This window comes from Falco naumanni, chromosome 8 (assembly GCF_017639655.2).
Source record: "Falco naumanni isolate bFalNau1 chromosome 8, bFalNau1.pat, whole genome shotgun sequence".
NCBI lineage: Eukaryota > Metazoa > Chordata > Aves > Falconiformes > Falconidae > Falco > Falco naumanni.
This window is the reverse complement of record NC_054061.1, coordinates 43,289,669-43,307,500: the sequence shown is the minus strand read 5'-3', so window position 1 is coordinate 43,307,500 and position 17,832 is coordinate 43,289,669. Positions and strand designations below refer to the sequence as shown.

The following is a 17,832-nucleotide window of genomic DNA, read 5'->3' as shown; positions in this document are numbered from 1 at the left end:
TCTACCCATTAAGCACAAAAAACTCCTGTAAAGGTGAAGAGTCCTTGTGCTTCATTTGCACAAATTACCTGCAGTGATGTTAACTGGACAATGTGGGTATTTAGGAGCTCAGCAAGACTCAGTCCCTCTGGTCTGAAGGACATAGGTGACTGTCTTGAGAGACTCTCTCATTGCATGGACGTTCAACTGCTGGGAGGAATATGATTCACCCTCACAAGTGGTGGCAGTTTTTGAGGTTAATTGTGTTTAATTGAATCTGCTTCTACATTTTCAGATAAACCATGTAATACGTTCATTTGAATTTGCTATCAAACTTCTAATTCTTCGTTTTAAAAAGCCAAAGAAATTGTGTGAGAGAAAGTCCTGCATTGTAATTACTTCTGGCATTTAAACAGAGTAAGGAAATTCAAATCCTGTTTCAAAGATAAGGTGTTTTTTTTTAACAGAAACTTGGCCATAATGTATACATATAAATTTAACTCATAGCAGAAATTGAAGAGCCTGAAGATATTATTACTGGTGTGTTTTTAGACATAAAAGAAAGCTTGTGGGAAACATGAAGACATGATACTAAAATATATCATAAGATTGTAAGAATGTAAAATTAGACAAAGGACAGAGTTTTGTTTTCTTTTTTTTTCCAAGTACCTTGACTTTCAAAAAAAAGGAATGTACTGAGCTATAATATCTGTATGCATATGTATAAGCATTCATGCAGTCATACATATGAATTACTTCTGCCTTCCCCAGGAAATACATTTTTATGAACTGCTACCATGGAAGCTAGGGGTAAAATTCCCATCAATTTTAATGGCGGTGGAATCAGACCTTAGCTGTACTTTCTCATAAATATTTTCCAACTTCAGGCATTAGGATCAGGGATGTATGTTTATAGTAAATTATTTCTGCATCGTCATAGCCTTGGAACTGTTTAACATCTTGAAGCATTTGATAATTATTATCACTGTTGCTCCATTTGAAGGTTTAAGGAATATGTTTTCAAAGGATGAATTCAGTATGACTCTGAACACAGCTGCCTGCCTTTTTCATGCAAACAGGCCCTCCTGCATGTGACAAATAACTGTTTGCTTGCACAGCTGAGGGCTATTGAAAAGGAATCTCTTGCACCTTTCTTTGTATGTGAAAACACTTATACATGTTTGTGAGAAGAGTAAGCCGATGCCAACTTCTGCTGCTGTAGGAAGGGAGACAGTAAACCTATGGGAAATGGCTATGGAAAGTTTTACTGCAATACTTTCAGGAGTCTGCTTTACTATCTAGGAAATAAAGCTAGTTAAAGGAAACTACCAGTTAAAATAAAGGCTGGAAATGTGTAGCCTTTCTATTATTCTAATTGCTATATACCACTCTAGCCATTTATAGTCCATTTCTTCGTATTCTTCACATCACCTTCACACATGGAAGTTCATTATCTAAGATTTGAATAGTTGAATGGGGTCAGAGTGGGTTTGTTTTCTGTAAGCACCTGACAGCACTTAGTGTACCTTATTTCCCAGTTTTCCTGTATGATGAATAAAATCTCATTTTCTTCGTGTCAAACAAGAGACATAACTTCAATTGAAATTTTAAAATATAGACTTGTAAAATTTTGCAGGAGGACTTGAGCAGGGGGCTAGTATCTGGATGAACTTTTTCTTGCAGAATACTCTCTCTTAACCTTCCCAATAGATGTATGTTGCCTCAATACAGGCAAAACAAAATATTTATGCATGTTACCATGACATCATCACTACTAAAAAATGTTTGTAGTGGTTGTGGGACAATCCAAGAAGGGGAGGTTGTAGGAAGAGTGTATTTTGCTAAACCTGGCTAGTATGGCTGGGTAAAACAGATGTGCTTTTGGGAACAATTTTTTCTAGATCTGTTGATTTTTTTCCCCCCAGCTATGTCAGTTGGTCCAATAAAATACATTCTTTCTGCGTACAGACTTTTCCTCACTTGTAACAATTATGTCACTCACAACTCAGTGTTTGATAAGGGGAAGTCCCAGTGGTGCATGTTAATTTGTAGCAAAGGGTAGTGTTTTGTCTCTCTGAGCATGCCTTATGTCGTGTTATTAGATTGATAATAATAGGGATATATTAAAAGGCACTGTGCTAGATATCAAGAGGAAAGTTTTCTAGGGATTAGAATTTAAATGAAAGCTGACAAGCTGCCATGGATTTGTAAGAAGCAAAATCAGACCCATAATGTTCATTAATGTAATTCGGCTACAATAAGGAGGAAATGAACTTACTTCAAGGTATTTATCAGTAATTAGGTTTTAATGAACAGAAGAGTAATGCAAGGCTACTCAAAGTAATTACAATTTTTTTCTTATCAAGAACTATAATTTTATTTTACACTGTGCATGCCAGAACTGTGGGATTGGGTTGAGATTTTTAGGGCACCTACATCAAAGGTACCATTCTTCAGCTCCAGCACAAACTACAATAAATTTTACATTGGCAGGTTGGCGCATGGTAGAGATGGAATTTCTTTTTTATCCACAGGTAGTTATCCTCCCCTTCAAAAATTGCATTGTTGATGCTTACATATCAAGAAGGTTTTATTTCTGTCTTGCAGTCATGTTTATAGTTAAAGCAATTCCTCAACACTGTGCTTACATGCTCTTTCAAATTAAAGAATCTGTTACACTAATTTCTATGCAGAACAGAAAAAAAGTTTATTTTCCAGTTTTGCAAAGGATTCTAGAATACTGGTGTAAAAAGCATTTATGATAACAGTGGAAGAGTAACTTTCAAGAAGAAAGCAGAATTTAACACAGTGTTGCATCTGGAGAGTCCTTTTATAATTCTGGAATATAATTAATGAACCAGTTTTGGACATCTAAAAGCCAAAACAGAAATCAGAGCTATAATTGCGAAACATAAAAATTGTAGGGAATTTTCCCAGAGGCTTGTATAGAGGTAGAATCAAATCTTGAATTCTCATTTTAATTGAATACTTGCTCAATACACGTTCAAATTCAAATCTTTTTCTGCCCTTGTTTAAAGGGTATAGCACCAACAACCCACAAACTGAAGCCCTTCAGTGTGAGCATTGATATATTTCAAAGTAGGTTGTTGTTATCTGTCCGTCTCAAATATACTATGCCAAGGCTCCAAGCTATTTCTACTTATTTTCTGAATTGAAATGATAAAACCCCATCTTTTTGGGGTGGAGATTCTGGTGCTTCTCTAGATGCATAAACAAGAAGAAGCTAATCCTTATGCCCTGTTCCCCTATGCAATAGAAAAGAAAGGTTGGCAATGTAAAGGAGTATCTACATGATTTTTTTTAATTATCTTTATAACTTCCAGTGTAATTACTGAAGGAGTAATAGTGCACGGGGTGGGGGGGGGTTGGGGGGAAAACCAAACAATAAAACCCGAACCCCCATTTCATTTGTAGCTGTTGCAGTTTTAAAAATAGCTTTCTAATGTGCACATACGGTTAGAGAATGATGCAGAAATACAGCCAAAACCAACCTGAGGCTTTTCAGCAATGGAAGAAAACAGGCCGTTGTCTTGGAATGGCAAAGGTCAGTTTTGCAACACTGGCAGACCAGGGGTCAATCAGTGGGGAGCGAGGGGAAGGCTTGAAAGGGAAGCAAAGATATGGGGAATAGGTAGCAGAAGTCACTGCATGTCAGGACAAGTGAAAAGGGGCTGATAGGTATGGCTTCCTCTTCTCCCTTTCTCTGTACAGTCTCCATTGAGCCTTGTTTATCAGAACCTCTTTCTTCCCCCCAGGCAGGCTGATTCTCACCCTGCAGCAGTAAGCATGAGTCAGGATTAGTTACTATAGCTGTTAGCAGGAGTCCAAGGACTTTAATCAACTTCGTGCTGTAGCAGAAGATGAAAAAATGCCATAACAAAATCCATTCCTATGGACCTCCATTCTCTGCACTCAGGCTGCCCCTGTGGGATGCAGGGATGAAGGGACCACAAGGCACAGTGAGAAGGCCCCTCGAAATGGAGCTTTGTTTCTGCCACCAACCCCGAGAGGGAGGTAAGGACGGTACCTGTGTACCACCAGCATGGGTAACCGTGGCTCCTTCTTGCTGAAAGGACATGAGGGCCCAGAATGTCAGCAAAGGAGGGTTGTGCAAGTAAGATGCAAGTGGTCAAGGCAGCATCCATTTCACCTGGCACACACAAAGCAACGAGCTTTCAAGTGAACAGCTGATTGCTCTGTGACAAGAGCTAGCTCTGTCCCTGTGGCTTTTTTATGCTGGGAAAGTTTGCAAATCTATTCAACCTGTCATCAAAATACTCACAAGTATTAGCTATGTATTTGGTTTCTAGAAAATTAGAGCTATGCCAAAGAAACTTTGATGACATTTAGCTTCAGTACTCTATGTGCAGTAAAATCTGGATTCTTCCTATAAACATAAATTTATCCCCAAGAAATGGAAACAAAAGGAGAAAAATGGGCTTAAGCTTTGGAATATTTATCTTCATTCTTTCTTGTCCTTAGAACTACCACAGAGGCAGATCTTAGTTTAATTGTTTTGGTCTCCCCTCCCCTGCTTTTTATTTGGTTAGTGTGTTTTGTTGGTTTTGGTTTTACCTATGCCTGCCAAAAATGTTAAACACTTTTATTTTGTACTAGGTGGCAATGCTTATATTATGTGAAAAGGTGCATGAAATCTGATAGTGGCATAAAGTCCTTGCCAGGGGCATCCTCAGTGAAAGCACTGTGTTTTCTACAATGCATATTTTCAGAGGATTTTTTACAGTGCTTATTCCCTCACAGGCATTTTTTACAAAAAATGACTTTTTATAACTTGGTACCAAAAATAACCAAGATTTTCAAAGAAGAAAGAAGATCACTGCTCAATGATTCATTCGTTTATCCATCCTGCACAGCAGTTTGTGGCATGCCCCTGAAGTTGGAGCAGCTGGGTTAACTTTTGCCATTATACATGAAGGCACGCACTGTTCTCTCCACCCACAAATTCATAAAATCATGTGATTTTCATAGTATGGAGTATTTAAAATTGAGCTGTTTTTTTTCCTTATCCTTTGAAAAGATTGATAAGATCAAGCTTTTAATTTTGCTTTTTGTTACCTGATTTTCCTATACTTTATATTGTAATTTCACAGAAAAACTGCAAAATAGCTATTGCTGGGCAGAATAGAGCCATAGAAAAAATTAACATTTCTGCCACAAGAAGGAACCTGAATTAGTTCACCCAGTCAGTCTTAATCAGTCAGGATGCAATTCTTTAGTCCTTGTGACTTTTACAGAAATTTTACCTGCAGCAAACAGCCTGCTCTGTAACGCTTGGATGTTTGATTTGAAACATCTGGCTTACCTAAACAATAGAGCAGATGTGCCATATTACCATGAATTTCTGTTTCATAATGGAGTAAAATAAATTGCTGTAAGAACTCAGACTTTTTTTGAAAGCCAAACAATTTACTGAAGTGTGTGATTCCATAGTTATCTGAAAATAAAATCATGGTCTTAATTACATCTGACTTAAAATACTTGTAACTTTTAGAGATAAAAATTAATTGAAATGGTTTGACATTGTTTTATATCACCATGCAATGGGACTTGCTGCAAAAATATTCAAGACATCTATAGAGCCAGCTGATGCATTCATATATTGTTGCTTGGTGCTGCATGGAAATTCTAGCTCAAATCCTGAAGCCAGTTGCCTATCAGCAAGGCTAGTTATTTCAGATACCGACCAAGATATACATCCTCCAGTTCTAGAGGCAGATAAGCAGCTAGCTGAAATTTCTTTGCTTATAATCTATGATAAGGAGTGTGTACGCTTGTTGTCCTGGAAAGGATCTTGAGCTGGTCCTAAGGGTTATCCCTCAGTTCTGCCTTGAAGAAGACAGCACTAGGTTTACTCTAGCGACTTAGGGGTGCCACTAAAAGCTTTGTTTAAAGTAATTTTTTTAAATAACAATTTTAAGATATTTAAGCTGGTGAATTCATATTCACAAATGTGAAATGCTACAAAGAAATGAGAGAGATCTACTTTCAAATACTTTGTTATTTTGTACACTGGTTCTTTCTTATTTTAGGCCATTAACAGTATTGTAATTGCAGAAAGAATTCATGCCAGTCTGATTAAGTCCTCTTTCTGTAGTCAAAAGCATCAGGTAATTTTAAGATGAACAATTTTACATATTTTGCTGCATCTTATTTAATTTACATGGGCAGTTAGATATATCAGCATGTGAGAAAGCCACCTTCTTTTAGAATAGTTTCTTAGGAGGGAACATGGTTGCATAAATTGTCAGCAGTTGAGGCAGCCATGGGTGAAATGGCCTTTCTTATTAAATGTCACAAGATTTAATGTCACAGTATAATTGGGATGGAAGGATAATTGAGCTAAGCTCAACATGTCTTTTTCTTCTAACACGTTATTAATCTACAGGAGTGTTAAAATATGTTTTATAAAGGCCCTATTCACTTGAAAATTGTTGGCTCATACAAAAAAAAAAAAAACAAAACCAAACCAAAAAAAAAAACCCAAACCCAAACCCAGTCTTTTATTGCAGAATTCACGAACAACAATTTTGCATTTCCTCCACAAAGAATTTAACTTGTAATTAAAGTATACAGCAGGATGGAGCACAATAAGGAATTAATGAAACACATAGATTTAATTTTTTTTTTAAACCAGCAAAAATCTAAAGATATAGTACCCAAACACTCTAGCACAGGCAGTGACTGAGAACTGATTTCCATCTGAAGTCCCAGCATTTATCTCTCATTTCAGAATTGTCTTTCAGTAATTGACTTGATTTAACCAATAATTTATTGATATAATAATTTCATATAGATTTATTAGTTAAGTACAACTAACCAAGTCACTGAAGAAAGCCTTTCTGTCTTAGTAAAAGAGCAGTATAGGACATAAATACACTGCTATGTCTTGAAATTTTAGAATTTTCCATTACCCTTCAAGTAGAAAACAGTAGAGAAGCCTTTTGCAGACATTACATTTCTGATGGTTTCTTTTTGAAATGTAAAAGCATTTTTTTATGGCAAAAAATAGAATCAGTTAGGTTGACAAAGAACTTAAAGGTCATAGACTCCAGCTGTCAATCCAGGCCTGCAAAGTCCACCACTAAAACATGTTCCTAAGCAGAGCATCTACACATCTTTTAGATACCTACCTCCAGGAATGGTGATTGCACCACTTCCCTGGGCAGCCTGTTCCAATGATCAACAACCCTTCCAGTGAAGATATTTTTCTTAATATCCAATCTAAACCTCCCCTGGTGCAACTTGAGACTGTTTGCTCTTGTCCTGTCACTTGTTACCTGGGAGAAGAGTACAACACCTACCTGCCTACAACCTCCTTTCAGGCAGTTGTAGAGAGCAGTAAGGTCTCCCCTGGGCCACCTCCTCTCCAGGCTAAACAATCTGTTCCCTCAGCTGCTTCTCATAAGGTGCTCCAGACTCTTCACCAGTTTAATTGCTCTGCTCTGGACATGCCACAGCACCTCAATGTCTCTCTTGTAGCAAGGGGCCCAAAAGTGAACACAGGATTCAAGTTGCAGCCTCACCAGTGCTGAGTACAGGGGGACAATCACTTCCTTTGTCCTGCTGGCTGCACCGTTTTGGATACAAGCCAGGATGCTGTTGGCCGCCTTGGCCACCTGGGCACACTGCTGGCTCATGTTCAGCCAGCTGTCAACCAGCACCCCCAGGTCCCTTTCCACCAGGCAGCTTTCCAGCTGCTCTTCCTCAAGCCCATACTGCTGCGTGGGGTTGTTGTGATCCAAGGGCAGAACCTGGCACTTCTTGTTGAACCCCACACAACTGTCCTTGGACCCTTGATCCAGCCTGTCCAGATCCCTCTGCAGAGCCTCTTGCCCTCAAGCAGATCAGTGCTCTCCCCTTACTTGGTGTTGTCTGCAAACTGACTGAGGTGCACTCGATCCCCTTGTCCAGATCATCGATAAAGCTATTAAACAGGACTGGCCCCATGCTGAGCCCTGGGGAACACCACCTGTGACCAGCTGCCATCCACATGTAACTGCATTCACCACCACTCTGGGCTTGGCCAGCCAGCCGGCTTTTAACAAGCGTAGAGTACACCCGTTCAAGCCCTAAGCAGCCAGTGTCTCAAAGAGAATGCTGTGGGAGAAGGTGTCAAAGGCTTTGCTAAGGTCCAGGGAGACAGCACCCACAGCTTTTCCCTCATCCACTAGGTCAGTCATCTTCTCATCGAAGGACATGTGGTTAGCCAAGTAGGACCTGCCTTTCATAAACTCATGCTGGCTGGGCCTGATCCCCTGGTTGTCCTAAACATGCCACGTGATGGCACTCAGGATGATCTGCTCCATAACCTTCCCCAGCACCGAGGTCAGGCTGACAGGCCTGGAGCTCCCTGGATCCTCCTTTCTGCCCTTCCTGTAGATGGGTGTCTCACTGGCTGACCTCCAGTCTTCTGGGACCTCCCCAGTTAGCCGGGACTGTTGATAATTGATGGAGAGTGGCTTGGTGAGCTCTTCTGCCAGCTTCCTCAGTACCCTCAGGTGGATCCCACCTGGCCCCATAGCCTTGTGTGTGTCTAAGTGGAGCAGTAGGTCACTAGCTGTTTCCTCGTGGACTATGGGGACTTCATTCTGCTCCCCATTCCTGTCTTCCAGCTCGGGGGGCTGAGTACCATGAGGGTAACTTGTCTTGCTGTTAGAGACTGAGGCAAAGAAAGCATTAAGTTCCTCAGCCTTTTCCACATCCTTTGTGGCAATGCTCCCCGCACATCCAATAAAGGATGCGGATTATCCCTGGCCTTTCTTTTGTTTCTCATGTACTTGTAAAAACATTTTTTGTTATCTTTTATGATTGTTGCCAGCATGAGTTCTAGCTGGGCTTCCACTTCTCTAATCTTCTCCCTGCACAACCTCGCAGCGTCCTTAGAGTTGCCCTGAATTGCCTGTCCCTTCTTCCAGAGGTGGTTAGCTCTCCTGTTTTTTTCCTGAGTTCCAACCAAAGCTCTCTGTTCATCCAGGCCGGTGGTCTTCCCCAGCAGCTCGTCTTTTGGCACACCTGCTTCTGTGCCTTTAAGATTTTCTTCTTGAAGAGTGCCCAGCCTTCCTGGGCCCCTTGGCCCTTCAGGACTGTCTCCCAGGGGACTCTGTTGGCCAGGGTCTCTTAAAAAGTCCAAAGTCTGCCCTCCAGAAGTCCATGGTAGCAGTTCTGCTGACCCCCCTCCTTACTTCTCCGGGAATTGAAAACTCTTACCATCTGGGGATCCCTATGATGATGGTGTTCTCCGACCACCACATCACACACCAGTCCTTCCCGGTTTGTAAACCGTAGGTCCAGCAGGGCATCTCCCCTGGCTGGCTTGCTGACCAGCTGTGCCAGGAAATTATCTTACACACAGTCCAGGAACGTCCCAGACCGTTTCCTCTCCCGTGTTGTATTTCCAGCAGACCTCTTCTAAGCTGAAGTACCCCGTGAGAATGAGTGCTAGCGATCATTATTATTTTATTGTTATTTCACTCTTTTGAATGTATATATATAAAAAAAAAACCCATGCTTTTTTTTTTTTTTGTTATTTCACTAACATTGTTAGCGATAATTTAACCAGTAACAAAGTTTTTGTTTGGACTAAAACCAAATGCTACAACTAGTTTTACAAAATTAAGTGGTAGAAATGGACATGGTTTCAAAATGTAGAGAGCAGCAGCGAAAAGTCTTTCAGATTAGATTCTAAATTGAAAAGACTTCTGATGGAATGACTATTCATAGACAAATAATGAGTATCCACATAATGTTTCATGCCTGTTGGTGAGTAAACAATAATTCAAAGAAAATAACGTGATGGTATTATTTTTGTTCCACACAGTCAGATAGCTTGTTTTTGTGCACATTTTTTGAATAAGGAATTCTAAGGATAATACTTTTTGAAATACTACCAGTACGTGCCAAATAATCCATTTGAAAGCACTGCTCCTTGTGATTTTACACCTCCAGTAAGACACAGCAATTTAAACTCTCTTGCTCTGTCTAATATGCCAGTTGTCTCACAGACGCTACACAGCACTACCTTTTCTTTTAAGCCTGTTAGTATCCTTCAGCAGGTTGGGGGTGGTATTTAGCACTTTCACTCTTACCATGGATTAAACCCAGTAGGCATTCTTTCATCCCCAGCAAACCACCACCACTCCCTGCAAAGAGAATCACTTTGTCACAGATAATTCATAATAAGTCCACATACCTTAATTTAAAAATATGGTGATTTGCAGGACAGAATTATCAGTACCATCTAATATTTCCTGGAAGGATAACTATGATGTTTGAATTGTGACTGTGTATTTGCTAACAACTCAACAGACTTATATTTAAAAGTAAAGGAAGATTAATTAGAAGAAGCTGTCCTTTTATCATGGTTCAATTTGGGGAGTAAGAATTTTTCTTTAATGTACGGTAAGAAAATCAAATGCGAAAGTGCAACTGTGAAGTCTGCACACAAATGCTGCTAGAAAAATATTTCTAGATATTTCCAGCAACTCACTTCATTTCCCTTCCCAAACTTTGCACTTAATTGCTTTAATAGACATTTTAAAAAATTTGTTCTTTGCCAAAGACTCCTAAAATCTACTTTGAATATTCTCTTAAAATAAAAGAAAAAGACCCACTTCTTTTTCCTGATATGAACAGTACAAAAAGTGTACTTTACAAAAGTTATAAGTTCTGGGCTTGGAATTTCCAAGTTTTATCACTTGACAGTGAATCCTACCATCAGAAGCAACTGCTTCTAACTGCAGAACACACTTGCATGCTAAAGGAGTACAGTTTGAGAAATGAAAGGGCCTCCCCAAAATAACAAAACTAAGAGTTGTCCATCTCAGCACATATACCAGTTTTGCACAGACACTCACCAAGTATTTATTAACAGAGAAAAGCTAATTTATGTGAGTCTTTTGAATAGAGTCCTAGGTGACCATTCCAGCCCATGCATGATGTTTCTGTCAATCATTTTAAACTATGTATGTACTTTAAGTACTTAGGAACCTAAATCTTTATAAATGTTCTAGAAGATGAAGTCTTACAATTTAAGAGTACTGACTGTAGTTTTAAATGTAAAATATGAGAGTTTATCCAAGCATATATGCCGTCTTCTTCTTTCCCAAAGAAAGAAGACAACCAAATGGTGCTTATACTAATTAACAAAAATAATAGTAGATAGTGGAAATGTTTATGATTTGGTGCAAATTCACTCAGATTACAGACCTGGTTTCCCTTTTAACTATTTGTTCATCAATTGTGTTTTGCATAATTTTTCACATTATCTTAATCTATATTACAGCTGTGATTTTACAAAATGTCTTAGTCATGCAAAATGGCTGAAATAAATCCAAAAGAACTTCAGAATACTGCCCTTTCTAGAGTAGTCACAGTAGAAAAAAATACTAAAAAACAGGTTTATCTGATAGCATTTGCAGGAGAGTTTTAGCATGAAGAAATTATTCTTTCAAAATAAAAAGTTAGTATTAAAGGGCTTCTTTTCTAAATCAAGCTTCCAAGAGGAAGAAAGCAAAGACAACTAGACATTTGGACAGCACTTAATTTTATGATTTTTTTATACAGTATCAGTTCAAATGTGTTCAGGCCCCCAAGGAAGTGGGATACCAGGCAGAACAGATAGTTAGGGGAACGGTACAACAACAAAAAAGCTATATGTTATTCTGTTGATCTGTAGTGCAGCCTCCCTATCTGTCAGTGGAATAAGTTCAGCTCAGTTGTTTATAGGCTGAAAGAACTGAATGCAGCCAACTTTATTCTTAAATGGCTTTTTTAAAATGGTGATTCTGACAAATGCACATTTAAGAGGAATTTCTGTCTTTCTTATTTAGTCTGCCAGACAGTAGCCCAAAGTTTACACCTACTTTGTCAAGGATGTCTAGGCCTACTAAAATTAGCTGATGGGACATCTCAGATAGCAATGTAATGTAAACTGATGTAGTTCACTCTGTAATGTTGCATAGCTGAAACTCAGAATTGTAACTGTCTACAGAAGAACCATATGGCAAACTCAGGTGTTTCCAGGCACTGAAAAATTACCATGCAGTTCTCCTCCTGGTATTTGTAACTTAGCATTAAAGAATATAAAAAACTTTGCTTCAAAGAAACAGAAAAAAATACAATAAATCAGCTCTTCTATTACAGCTGGATAAAAAATTATTTTAAAATTTTCAAAACTTATTTCCCTCAAACATATTCTTCTTAATTAAAAAAACACAACACCAATGTCCTTTGATAATTTTTTCTCCGAGATTTTAAGGTTGTTGTTGCTTGCTTCTTTTACAAGGGAAATAAGTCTTGGGCCAGCTTGTGTCCTTGTGAATTCAAGAGGAAGAACCCTTATCAAAGTCAAATCCAGATGAATCATAGACAAAGCTTTTTTTTTCTTTTTTTTTTTTTAACCTCAGAACAATATAAATACTTCATAGAAATTGTACTGAAAAAGAGAGGAGGAGGAGGTCAAGGTGTATTGCCCTGTAGTAAGGCAAAAGATGGCATAATATCTCAGCAGCTGCTCTTCTATGAAATAAGGGAGATGAAGTGAGAGTTGCTCTCAGAATTAAATTAATGCTAATTAAGCTCCCTGTCTAGCATGAGAAAAAAAAGCCTTTTGTTCTGCTGGGCTTTTATCATTACTGATAGTCATACAAATCATAAGATTAAGCCTACTCTCTAGTAGAAACAATTTGTAACTTGCATAGGCATATCAGGTAAATGTAGCAAAGTAGACAAAAAAACTGGCAAAAATTATTTCTTGAAAGTTGCATTAGTTCTGTGTCTAAAAAAAGTGTATTTTGGTTCTGTTTTTTTGTGGGGTTGGTTGGTTTTTTTTGTGGGTTTTTTTTTTTTTGGTTTTTTTTTTTATTATTTTTAATGCTGACAAAACTGCAGTTGCTTGCAGTATTACAAAGGCTTTAAGTGGCCATCGTCATTCTGAAATTTGAAGTACCTCTTAGAGGTCATTCTCTAAGTTACTTTGAGCACCAGGTATGAAAAGAGACATTAATACACCTTTAAAAGCTTATTAAAAGAAGTTTTTCATTTTTCAAGATTTGTTCCCAATTTTTGTCAAAATATTGTATTTGCTTAGAACTAAAAAGATTTGGAAAATTTCTGCATCTCTTGGGACAACCTGTCAGGAGTCCAGAAAAGTGATCCCATGAATCTGATTTCCACTCACTGAAAATTCATAAAATCCAAAATGCTGCAAGAAGACACCTCTGGTTAAAGAAAATAGATCTTCTTGAGAAAACCTTTTCACTTTTCCAAACAGTTCTGTTTATCATGTTTTCCAAGATATCTGGGCATAATTTACACAATGCACATAGGGATAAGCAATATTTCTAGTAAAAATGGGCAAAACACAATAGTTTTGTGTACAGTGTGCACACTTAAATACTAGCTATCCAGTTGAGTCTGGGAAAATGATGACAACGCACTCCTTAACTTTCCAGGATGCATAAATTCAAGTGTTACACTCCTAGCATTGACAGTGCTCCAAGGCTGGTTAGTTGTCTCTTGCCAATACTGTTAGTGTCAGGCAAATGTAAGCAAAATTCAGATAGAATGAGTAATTGCCTGAATTACTGAATCAGTTATAGTGGTATGTACAGCCTCTTGCAGGAGTGGGTAATCAGTCTTTCATTGAGAGGAAAGGGCATACTCCGTAGTGTTCAGCGCAAAGAAATAGTTCTGGCCATTGATGCAATCAGCGAACACCAAGTCAAGTGCCACGTGGCATAGAAGTCAGGCCTGCAACTCCCTCTCCTGTGCACCAAGGAACTGCTTTGACTAGTGTTCAGAAAAAAATTTTAAGTGTGTGTGTGTTTTGAGTCCATGTTCTCCTAGGCTAAAACCACAAAATTTAATTTCACTCCTCAGGAGACTGAACTGCAAGTGCACAAAGTAATTAACCATTAGCAACTGATGTATGTTACAGTGCTGGAGAGGAAACTGTAGAGAGTATAGAACAATTATCTCCTGCTAGTAAAGCTCAGAGGAGATTTTGCCTGCTTATTGAATGTAAGTTTAGAAGGTAAGAAGGACAAGTCAGGGAAGGCAAATGCCTGAAATCCATGCACCTGATAAGTATAACAATGATGTGAATATAGAAGCTTTGATACAGACCTCTGTAGGAAACTTTTTAGTATAATAGTTTGGTCTTTCCTGCTGTGAAATTATAGCAAATACTGAAGAGCCTTCTATCAAAAATTGTAGCCAAAAATCTTCTTTGAGTTTATTTCTTTTTGTGTGTAAGGCAAGAGTAGAAGAGAGAGAATTTTTAACAAAGGCAGTGTAGACTAAAACAATCCTGCTTCTTTTGAAGTTCAGGGATGAAGTCACAAAGTGCACAAATAAACATAGTAGCAGTAAAACCTAAGGTTTTTATTTCCTCTATTATTGGATTAAAGTTTCCTCCAGCATTACAGACATAACATAGGCTTCTAATTTGTAAATAAGTAGAAAATGAGAAAATTCTTAAAAGCCATAGTTATTCTAAAGAATAAAGGTAAAAGATGTTCTTTATCTCTGATGTTTCTGAGCACAGTACAGCATGTTGGGGTATTTTATTCCTAATTCATAACAATACAAGTATTTTTCTGGACAGAGACACTAGAACACACAACATCCCCTGAAAAGATGGAGTAGCTAATGTTTTATTGACAGTTTTTCCAGCAGGAGTCTGGCTGAGTTTAGAAAACATTCTTGATTTCATTCTAACAAAAGACTATTTGTGTGACCTATTCCTCCCTTCTTTCTGCTTATAGCTTATGTTCTGCTTGGCTTTGCTTTTATCAATATATACAGGTGCTACTCATAGTAAAAAATCCCAAGCCAAAACAATAACAAACCAACCCAAAAAAAAAAAAAAGTAACAATTCTTCAAAGCAAAAAACAGCTGGGTCTTGGCTTCTAAATTTTTGGATGCCTGTTCTGATGAGTTTTATGCTACTGAATGTATGCATACTTTAATTATCTGATGACCCAAGGCACACTAAAACTGCTGGGTACTTGAGAACTAGAAAGGCACAGAGCAGCTAGAATCTACACCCAAAAAAGGACAGCTGCTGAGGCTCTGACATTCCCTGTTCTGTCCAGATGTACTGGCTTTCCCATTACTCTGGAGTTTTCTTAGAGGAAATGTTTAGTTCCCCTAGGTATTTTGTAAAATACTACATTTTGAAAACAGTAATTTAATTACCAATGTGGATTTTGCAGCATGCTTCTCTGTTAAAACCCATTTGTACCCACAACATCTCAACTAATTAAGAAAAGGTTCCTATCAACATTCAGAAAATCTAAGTCTTTGAATGGTATCTGACAGTTGAGACTCTATGAGAAAAGGATGGTAATGAAAAAATAACTTTGACTCACAATTTTAAGACTATCAGAAGATGAAGATGGAGTATTTCTAAGGAATCTTAATCAAAAGACTCCTGCCCAACAATAGAATCATCTAACAATAACTTAAAGCTTTGATAACTCACTAACACAGGTTTTCCAGAATTTCTCCACATGCACCCCAGACACAAATATTAGAAGCCATAATTGCAGCCAAGAGAAAAAGTCCAAATTTAATATGGAGGATGAAATATAATCCTAGCTTCACATCACAACACCTCATGCAGAACCTTACTATAGCTAACAGCTAGACAGAAGACAAAGTCTGAACTTCAGTCCATCAGACTGACTGTAAATGAACACAAGAAACTGAACTTTCAAGGTGAAATTTTCACTCAAAATGAAAAGTACCCTTCTAATGCACCAAGTTGTAGTCATAGCATCTCTTTTCAGGGGATGTAAAGTCACACAACTATAAAGGTGTCTTCCACACCACGGAATACTGGTTAGTGTACTGTCTCTGACATGGAAAGCAAATTGACATTGTCATTTGGAAGTCAAGGTGTGCTCAGGTGGAGATCACAGCGGTAAAGCAGTATTAAGGAAGAAGGTCTGCACTTTCATGATGTTTCCAGAAAACTCTGGAAAAACTTTTTTACCAGTTGCATCTTAACTGCAAGTGATTGCAATGAATGTAACTGAAATGCCACTGCACATAGCTGTGATACTAAACTCCAGTAAAATTACTGTTGTAGGTTTATTGTTCATGAGAGTCAGGGGTTGGTAAGGAATCCTCAACTGAAATAAGCTACATTTCTTAAAAGGGAACAGTTTTAGGACCATGGCAGAAATTCTGGCCCCATTTACATCAATGGCAAAATTTCAATTGACTTCAAGGCACTGGATTTTACTCAGGATATCTCAAGTCCCTCATTACTGTTTGGGTTCAATATCAAGTACACAAAATGGCTGGAAGAAGCATAAAATTAGAAGAAGTACCACTTAATAAAGTCATCTGGATTTCTATTCAGCAGCCAGGAGACTACATTGTGTGTGTGTATGGAAATATGCATATGTGTGCTGGGAGGCCAACCTCCTCATATGATATAGCATTGCATGACTCAGGGAAGTGGTGTACAGCCCAAACTGTTCCTTAAGCATGGGTTCATATTCATTCTTTTGACATGGGATGAGTAGAAGGACAGGAGACCTGGAGGTAGAATGGCATGCAATCATATAACATGCCTAGCTAAACTGTAGCAATTGCTTAAGTTTATCTAGTGGCACTACTAATTGTTTATCATTCCATAATAGAGAATTACACCTTTCGTTTATGGTGGGGCAGTTACCAGGGATGAGAAGTTCTCTTTGGTCCTTGTTTGGGTACCTGGCCTACATGGCACACTGCCACGGCGCCAAAGCACAGAAGACTCTGCATGTCCACTGCATTCTTCTTTACGTACAGGTGGCCATGAGGATGTAGGAAGCAGCAAGAATAAGAGTACCAGTTTCAGGATTGTGAAAATTGTGACTGAATCAGTTCTTCCACAAAGGAATATGCTGCCCCTTGTTGATAGCAGAGCATAAATTTTACAGTCTACCTCACTTCTTAAGGAAGACTGTAATGAAAGGTTATTAATGTTGCTCTTTTTTGGGCCAGACACTTAATAAGTTTAGTCAGAGCCCTGAGGTGGCTATGGCTGGTGTGTGTGCAGCATAAGAAATTTTCCTTTGTTTATCACTCAAAATTGACTGCATTAAGAAACATGCTTCTATAACCTGAAGCAAATAGAATATAAGCTTTCTCCCATTAGAGAAACTTACTTCAAAGTTGACATTTCTGTTCTCAGAGCTCTTTCCTGCTACACATTTTTTGAGAGTCACCGTTCAGAAGTGACTGAATTTATTATGAAGCTTATAAATACTTCACATGCTCATAATGGTAATACTGTGCTGAAGAAAATGAGGATACAGCCATTTCTTAGGATCTTAACTTATGTTTAACTGAACTTGAGATCTTTGGCTGGAGAATCTTAGTAAAATCTAGTCTTCTCAGGCGCCGAGTAACCACTGCTTTTACTGATTTCAAGTAAGATTACCTTTACATACATATAGGAAAAGAAGCCAATTCTTGACTTTATGGTTTATTGCTCAATTTTCCTGTATCGTAGCTGAACTGTATTAAAAACCGAGTGCAACTGAAAAGGTCTCTCTTCCAGGGAAGGCTGAATATCATTGTGCCTTCAAGACACTGAGCAGCATAATGTATTTTACCATTGCTGTTAAAAATTTATTAAGAATTTCACAGAAGGAATGAGAAGTATGAATTTCTGGGAAAAGGAATAAAGGTTCAACGTTTAAGCATTCAAAAAATAAAAAAGAAAAATCTTCATTTTTCCCTTGCAAAAGAAATTCTTCAGTCATAAAATAAGTAACTCCCAAACAATAAATTCAGTGCTGGATATAGGACAT

General features: G+C 38.2%; 1 protein-coding gene across 1 annotated transcript in view; it reads right to left on the bottom strand.

Annotated features, from left to right (window-relative positions):
- Positions 1 to 17,832, bottom strand: part of B3GALT1 (beta-1,3-galactosyltransferase 1) — a 211,963-nt gene that overhangs the window by 88,863 nt on the left and 105,268 nt on the right. The gene's annotated exons all lie outside the window — the stretch shown is intronic.